Below are 7,355 nucleotides of genomic sequence, written 5' to 3'. Positions count from 1 at the left end.
ATATATATAGATGTGTCGACATGATAGGTCGAAACATTGTATACGTGTCTATGGTATCTCAAGATTACATAATATACAATACAAGTTGATTAAGTTATGGTTGGAATAGATTTGTTACCAATTTTCACGTAGCTAAAATGAGAAAAATTATCCAATCTTGTTTTACCCATAACTTCTTCATTTTAAATCCGTTTTGAGTGAATCAAATTGCTATGGTTTCATATTGAACTCTATTTTATGAATCTAAATAGAAAAAGTATAGGTTTATAGTCGGAAAAATAAGTTACAAGTCGTTTTTGTAAAGGTAGTCATTTCAGTCGAAAGAACGACGTCTAGATGACCATACATCTAAAAGCTGTGTATTGTACGAGTACGAATACGGGTGCATACGAGTAGAATTGTTGATGAAACTGAACGAGGATGTAATTGTAAGCATTTTTGTTAAGTAGAAGTATTTTGATAAGTGTATTGAAGTCTTTCAAAAGTGTATAAATACATATTAAAACACTACATGTATATACATTTTAACTGAGTCGTTAAGTCATCGTTAGTCGTTACATGTAAGTGTTGTTTTGAAACCTTTAGGTTAACGATCTTGTTAAATGTTGTTAACCCAATGTTTATAATATCAAATGAGATTTTAAATTATTATATTATCATTATATTATCATGTATGAATATCTCTTAATATGATATATATACATTAAATGTCTTTACAACGATAATCGTTACATATATGTCTCGTTTAAAAATCATTAAGTTAGTAGTCTTGTTTTTACATATGTAGTTCATTGTTAATATACTTAATGATATGTTTACTTATCATAGTATCATGTTAACTATATATATATCCATATATATGTCATCATATAGTTTTTACAAGTTTTAACGTTCGTGAATCACCGGTCAACTTGGGTGGTCAATTGTCTATATGAAACATATTTCAATTAATCAAGTCTTAACAAGTTTGATTGCTTAACATGTTGGAAACATTTAATCATGTAAATATCAATCTCAATTAATATATATAAACATGGAAAAGTTCAGGTCACTACACCCGAGTAGCAGTTGCAATTAAATATGGAGTACTTATAAGTGGTGAGAATTCGATGTTCCCTTATCTCCACCCTTGAAGCACTACATCGTATTCTAATTCTATTCGTAGCCGATCAAACTCTTGAAGGTAGTCCAATATTGCCCATTGATCAGTTCCCTAGATAAATCTATTTCCATGTATAATCTGTAATTGAGATCTCCAAACTAAAATTACTGGCTATTTCACAAGACAATAAATATTAGAAGAATGATAACAGAGATGACAAAATAGGCGAGTCGAGTAAATATGTTATATTAGGATGATTTAAAACACTATATCTTTAACATGTTTATAACTAATTCATATGACGAATAAGACTAATAATTTTTTATTATTATTCCGATGGTAATTTACGAATTTCATAATAAAGCATTACGAAATACACTTTGTGCAACTTGTGATACGTTGACATGTTTCTCCACTCTCTTAGACGAATATATACATGTCCAAGGGGTAATTCGCTTGATTGCTTTCTTTGATTTAATTTTCAGACTCTTTTTCACCTTAAACTGTAATGGAGACTTGTTGGCTTCTTGAGATGATGTCCTTGATCCTGCAGATACACATACACGATGATGAGCGTACATCAGCGAATCACGGCAAAGAATGTAACCAAGTCAAACCAACTAAACTCATAAATAATTATAATAAAAGTACATCATAATATACAAATTACAGATTGAATTAGTAAAACCAATGTACAGATCACAAATCACATATGATAATATTAGGTAACCCTAACCTAAACCCTAAACAATATAATTTAAAACATAAAATCTAAACCTTACACCCTAAAATCTAAACCCTACACCTTAAACCCTAAACTCTTCTAAATCCTTTGACTTAAAAACTAAATCTAAACCCTAACCTTAAACCCTAAGCCCTAAAATCTAAGCCCTAGAATCTAAACATTAAACCCTAAACCTAAACTCTAAACCCTAAAATCCAAATGTTAAACCCTAACATAAACCCCAAACCCTAATCTAAACCTAAACTCTAAACCCTAAACCCTAAACCTAAACTATAAACCCTAAATCTAAACCCAAAATCCTACACCATAGAATCTAAATCCTACACTCTAACCTAAACCCTAAACTTTAAATCTAAACCTAAACTCTAAACCCTATACCCTAACCTAAACCTAAACCCTAACCCTAAACCTAAACCTAAACCCTAAAATATAAACCTTAAACCCTAGAATCTAAATCCTAAACCTAACCCTAAATCTAAACCCAAAACCCTACCCTAGAATAACCCTAAATCTAAACTCAAAACACTACACCCTAGAATCTAAACCCTACCCTAAACCATAAATATAAACTCTAAACCCTAAAATCTAAACCCTAAATATAAACCCTAAACCCTAAATCTAAACCCAAAACTCTAAACCCTACACCCTTAATCTAAACACTAAACCCTAATCTAAACCCTAAAAACTCTAAACCCTAACCCTAAACCTTAAGCCCTAAAATATAAACCCTAAACCCTAGAATCTAAACCTAAACCTAAACCCTAAATCTAAACCCTAAACCCTAAATCTAAACCCAAAACCCTACACCTAAACTCTAAAATCTAAACCCTAAACCTAAACCCCAAACCCTAAACTTCCTCATCAATCAATCAGCTTCTTATGCAGGTTTGTTTGAGGCTGGTAGTATGAGCTTCTTGCATACCAGTTTGACAAAAAATCATCCATTTTTAGTTCAAAAATCCCGTATAATTAGCATACACCATTAAATATAATTTGACTGATATTTTTTGGAAAAATTGGGTGCAAAGTATATCAACAGTCTGGTATTGTGTGATTTTTATTTGAAAGGAATAAACTATCTCTAACAGAACATAGTTATTTAACATAAAAATGATAAAAGTTATCTATATGTATAACTACTTACTGTAATTGAAATTGAATGTCTAGCTCCATCAGATTTTCTTCTAGGGACCTGCAACCATTAAACAGATGTAGTTGTTTTTTAGTCTAGATTGACTTGTTTCACAAAATGCACAAAAGCTAACAAATTCTATATTAACATTGCACAGGACTTGAATAATATGTAATTAACATAAATGGGTCAAGATTGCCACCTTGTTAGAAAAACATCCATTTTTAGAATCATCAGGTTGCCATAATCAACAGAGTAAGAGATACTCCAATAATTGAAATTATCAAAGACACGTATGAATTTCATAAACATTAACGAAAATCATACTTTGGTAGATAGAAATCGATATCTTGACTTGTTGAAAGAGATCCAAACACCTACAGGAATATGGATATTCATTGAATTAGACTACTGACAGGGATATACATAATTATTGCTAGAATTTTGTTGATGGATTGTTTTCCGGAGCCAATCCTTTGGGGTCACCTTTAGACCATGGTTAACGCAGCGTTTCTTCCCTCATTGCCGCCTACACTACAAACGCCCGGAATGGGGCGTTTGTGCGCTCTGACCCAAACTATTAAAATGTGCAGATAATGAACCGGGCCTCCTATGTGTCTTAACGTATGGATTAGAACTGATCATAATTTACACTCCGTACAAGCTTGCAATCAAACATCTTGGTTGCAGCCTGACTTTCATCTGAAACAAAAAAGGCAAACTTATTCTACTTACGATTAATATTTGAAAGAAAATTCAAGATTTTAACTATTGACAAATTTTCAGAATGATAAAAAAAAAAAAAATGATTTTGGCTGTTTTGAGGATCTGAATGAACGTCAAATTCTTGAAACAACTCTATTCAAAGTCTCGAAACTACTCCACATGCAGAAATATGAAGTCAGCAGAAATAGTTAACTCAAATTTATCCCACATCACTTAACAAAAGAAAAAAAGTAAGAGGAGACTGCCTATAAAAACCAAGGCCTGCTGCCTGCTATGAAGAAAAGCATACCTTTCTCGGCCTTTTGGCTAAGATCAAGTGTAGTATTTGTTCTTATCAGTTATTTGATATGTGAGCCATCGGCTCACTCGATATTAATCTTATTTTTCTGAAGTACATATGGTAGCGATCTTTGTGTGCATGGCATATGAACGGATCACCTGCAACGATCATTTCTTTTAAAGCCTGTTGCTCAATGTTATCATTCTTCTGAAGTAGAGCTGAGACACATTACGGATGATAAAAGTGGCCACAAGTTGCAGATGTACAACGAAAAACATGCACACAGATTTATCTGAACTCAATATATTGACCCATTTACTTATGAAATAAGATATTATCTGTCATGGTCAAACTACATGGAAAAGATTTAGCGAAAAGGAAAAAAATGGTTTAAATGGGTTGAAAAATAGCCAATGTGTATTTTTTGTGCAATAACCTCCAAAATCGTTCTTATTTATAGGTTTCAAAGTATGATTATATATTTAAAAAAAAAATGCTATTTTAGTCTTAAACACGTGCATTAGTTATTTTATAGAAAAATTAAAAAATATACAGCAAAGCCATTATAACATGTACAAATAATAATGATTTAATTCAACCCCTGTCTGACAATTTAACCAATTGACTGACCCGCCCAAGTTGCTACCAACAGTGATCTCTCATTTTTTTGAAAACCACAACTCCACTTTTAATTAATTTTCATACAGAAAAAGATATTAATATAAAAATGAGAAACATAAAATAACCTATTTAACACGGAGACCAAATTAGTCAACTACTGAAAGAAAGGTGTTAACAACTAAATATAAAAACAAATAAAAACTCTCAACCTGAGCACACTATTTTGCTAGTGATCAGTTGCCTCAAAGTGCTACATACCTCTGTAGTCGAATATTTATCAGAAGACCCGAGTTCACCACAAACAAAGCATTAATGTAGATTATACTGACAATTCACACATTTAAATTGTTCTTGCGCCTGTATATAACCAATGCAAAAATGGAATCATGAAGCATAAAAAACATTTGTACATGGGCACCGTCAAAAACGCAAACAAACAAACCTTTAATGCTTGAGAGGTCATGCAAAGAGTTTCACACTTGGACGACCATGCCTCCTTAATATCTCTATTTGCATGAAATGACCTAAAACATTTCCCATCACAACTGCAAACGGATGACAAAATCCATAAGAAAACCATCAAATGTTAATAAGTTAATCATGCATGTTGCTTAACCCAATTTGATCAGTTAAGGATACAACATCAGCAGTGGCAGCATAAAGTTCTGAATTAGTTATAGATATAATCAGGACAAGGCATGCAAAAACGTAGAACAGAACCTATAATTGTCCCGTGCATGGCTGCACATTAACATTGCATATCAGACCTCAATTCCTCCAAATATACGTACTTTTTAGATTTGTACTAAAAGTATACCCGCGATATAAACTAAACTTACATGCTTGGCTCATTGATGTGATCTCATTGCAAATTTGGGTGTTCCTCCAATCGAATTATGCACAACAATATTTGAACATCTATCTTAGAAGGTATAGTGATTATTTAACGACTTAAATACTCGCATAAAATGTTCATGCTAGAGTAAATAACACATATTAAGTAGGATTATGAACACTTAGAAGCTGATGTTTTTTATAACTTACCCCGGCCCAAGCAGCCCACCAAGTGGGAACTCATGGGTTCCAATGGTTGGTTTGCCTTATCGGCTAAATGGATCAACATGTGCTTCCTACATAGATAAAGTTGTATTCATTAGTCTAATATAACATACGCTTCCATAAGAATGATTTATGATACCAATAGAGCTATAAGTGTTAGAACAGTCGAAAGGATTAGTGCAGTTCTGAATCCAAGTCTCTAGGCCAACTAAAAATTTACAAAAAGAATCACAGAATCACAATGCTAAAGAAAACCTAATTTCCATTACACCTAACATTCAACATAATTAATTGTTAAAACATATTTAATAGTTAAAGACTATAAATACCAAATAGTTAGTTAACTAAAGTTACCTTTATCAATCTGTGGAGCTCGAACACTTGAACAACAAACACTCTTTCTTGACTGTAAGCAATAAAGAACGCAATTGAGAGTCTAAACACACACAACTTTCATATTACCACACTTTACTTTTTAGATAAGTGTTTTTTTAATCATAACTAACTAACAAATCAATCATTAATTAATCAAATCGACAGATAAAATTGTATTGCTTCAAACCCTAATTAATCACACGATACCCTAATTTTTCACACTAACATAACCAACGAAATCAGATCGCGATCGAAACCCTAATGTTTGTGAATCTAGCGAACAATGAAAAGGATAAAAAAGGGTATTTACAGATTACGTTGTTAATTCTGGTTGTTTATTAAGGGATTAGGGATCTCATATCTGTCCCGTTATTTTTTTTTTTTTTTAATGAATTAGAAGTTTGAAGGGTATTTTAGAGATATGGTTTATGTGAAACTGATTTATTAGCTAATTTTTTAGTGGATAATTAAGAATCGTTGCATCAAGAGGTAGTGTATCGTCATTTTTTAATTTAACGGTGATTAAGAGGGTTTTAAAAATATTTATTAGCTAATCGAGACTCTCTTTTAATGTATATAGTGAAGTGAAGTGATGTATGCTTTTAATTGAGTTTCAGTTTTTTGATATTGAATAAAAAATTATACGTGAGTTACATTTTGTTGCAAGTAGCCATATTGGCTTTTGTTTCATTTATATCGTTCTATTACAATTCGATTGTCATTTTCTGTATGGCCACTATTCTTTTACATTATTCCTAACATCTTTCTTGTGGAGTACTTTGATAAGCATATTGTGGTCTAAACGTTACTGCAAGAGGAAGCCGCAAGTCCACAACTTTTTTCAGTACTCATTGGGTGGAGTGCCACATAGCTTGAATATCTTGTTCAATTGTTCAACCTCAAATTGGTAACCAAAAACTTTTTATTGTAGACAATTTCACTATTTTAAACGTTATTTTTTTCTTCTGTTCCTGCAAAAACTATCTGCAATATAATATATATGTGATCTCTAAAGAAGATGTACATTTCCAAAGTACAAAAAAGATTAACCCAAACTTACCCAACCCATTCTGACCTTCTCTAGAATTCACTCAGTTTGACACCTCAACATATTATGACTCCTCAACATATTATGACTCGTTAGCCAAACAAGTGACCCGCTCATTTTGCCACCCCTATTCGTATTACATTTATGTTTTTTTTTGAACGACGATATTAACATTGGATGCTCTCATTTGTCACTCACACACATGTTAGGAGGAAACCCAATTCGCGACGATGTTGGCAGTACCATTAAAGGTCAGGAAAAATCCCC

General features: G+C 32.2%; 1 long non-coding RNA gene and 1 other non-coding gene across 2 annotated transcripts; one reads left to right on the top strand and one right to left on the bottom strand.

The window, feature by feature from the left end:
* The first annotated feature begins 3,990 nt into the window (after positions 1–3,990).
* Positions 3,991–4,182, top strand: LOC139860795 (U2 spliceosomal RNA). Its single transcript, XR_011763412.1, has one exon. It is a non-coding gene; the product is annotated as a U2 spliceosomal RNA (small nuclear RNA).
* Positions 4,183–4,830: 648 nt separating this feature from the next.
* Positions 4,831–6,391, bottom strand: LOC139856872 (uncharacterized). Its single transcript, XR_011762206.1, has 4 exons — positions 6,020–6,391; positions 5,651–5,736; positions 5,049–5,151; positions 4,831–4,963 (listed from the first exon to the last, which is right to left on the bottom strand). It is a non-coding gene; the product is annotated as an uncharacterized lncRNA (long non-coding RNA).
* Positions 6,392–7,355: the final 964 nt, after the last annotated feature.

This window comes from Rutidosis leptorrhynchoides, chromosome 7, assembly GCF_046630445.1.
Source record: "Rutidosis leptorrhynchoides isolate AG116_Rl617_1_P2 chromosome 7, CSIRO_AGI_Rlap_v1, whole genome shotgun sequence".
In the NCBI taxonomy this organism is placed as follows: Eukaryota; Viridiplantae; Streptophyta; class Magnoliopsida; order Asterales; family Asteraceae; genus Rutidosis; species Rutidosis leptorrhynchoides.
This window is presented reverse-complemented; position numbering and strand designations above follow the sequence as displayed.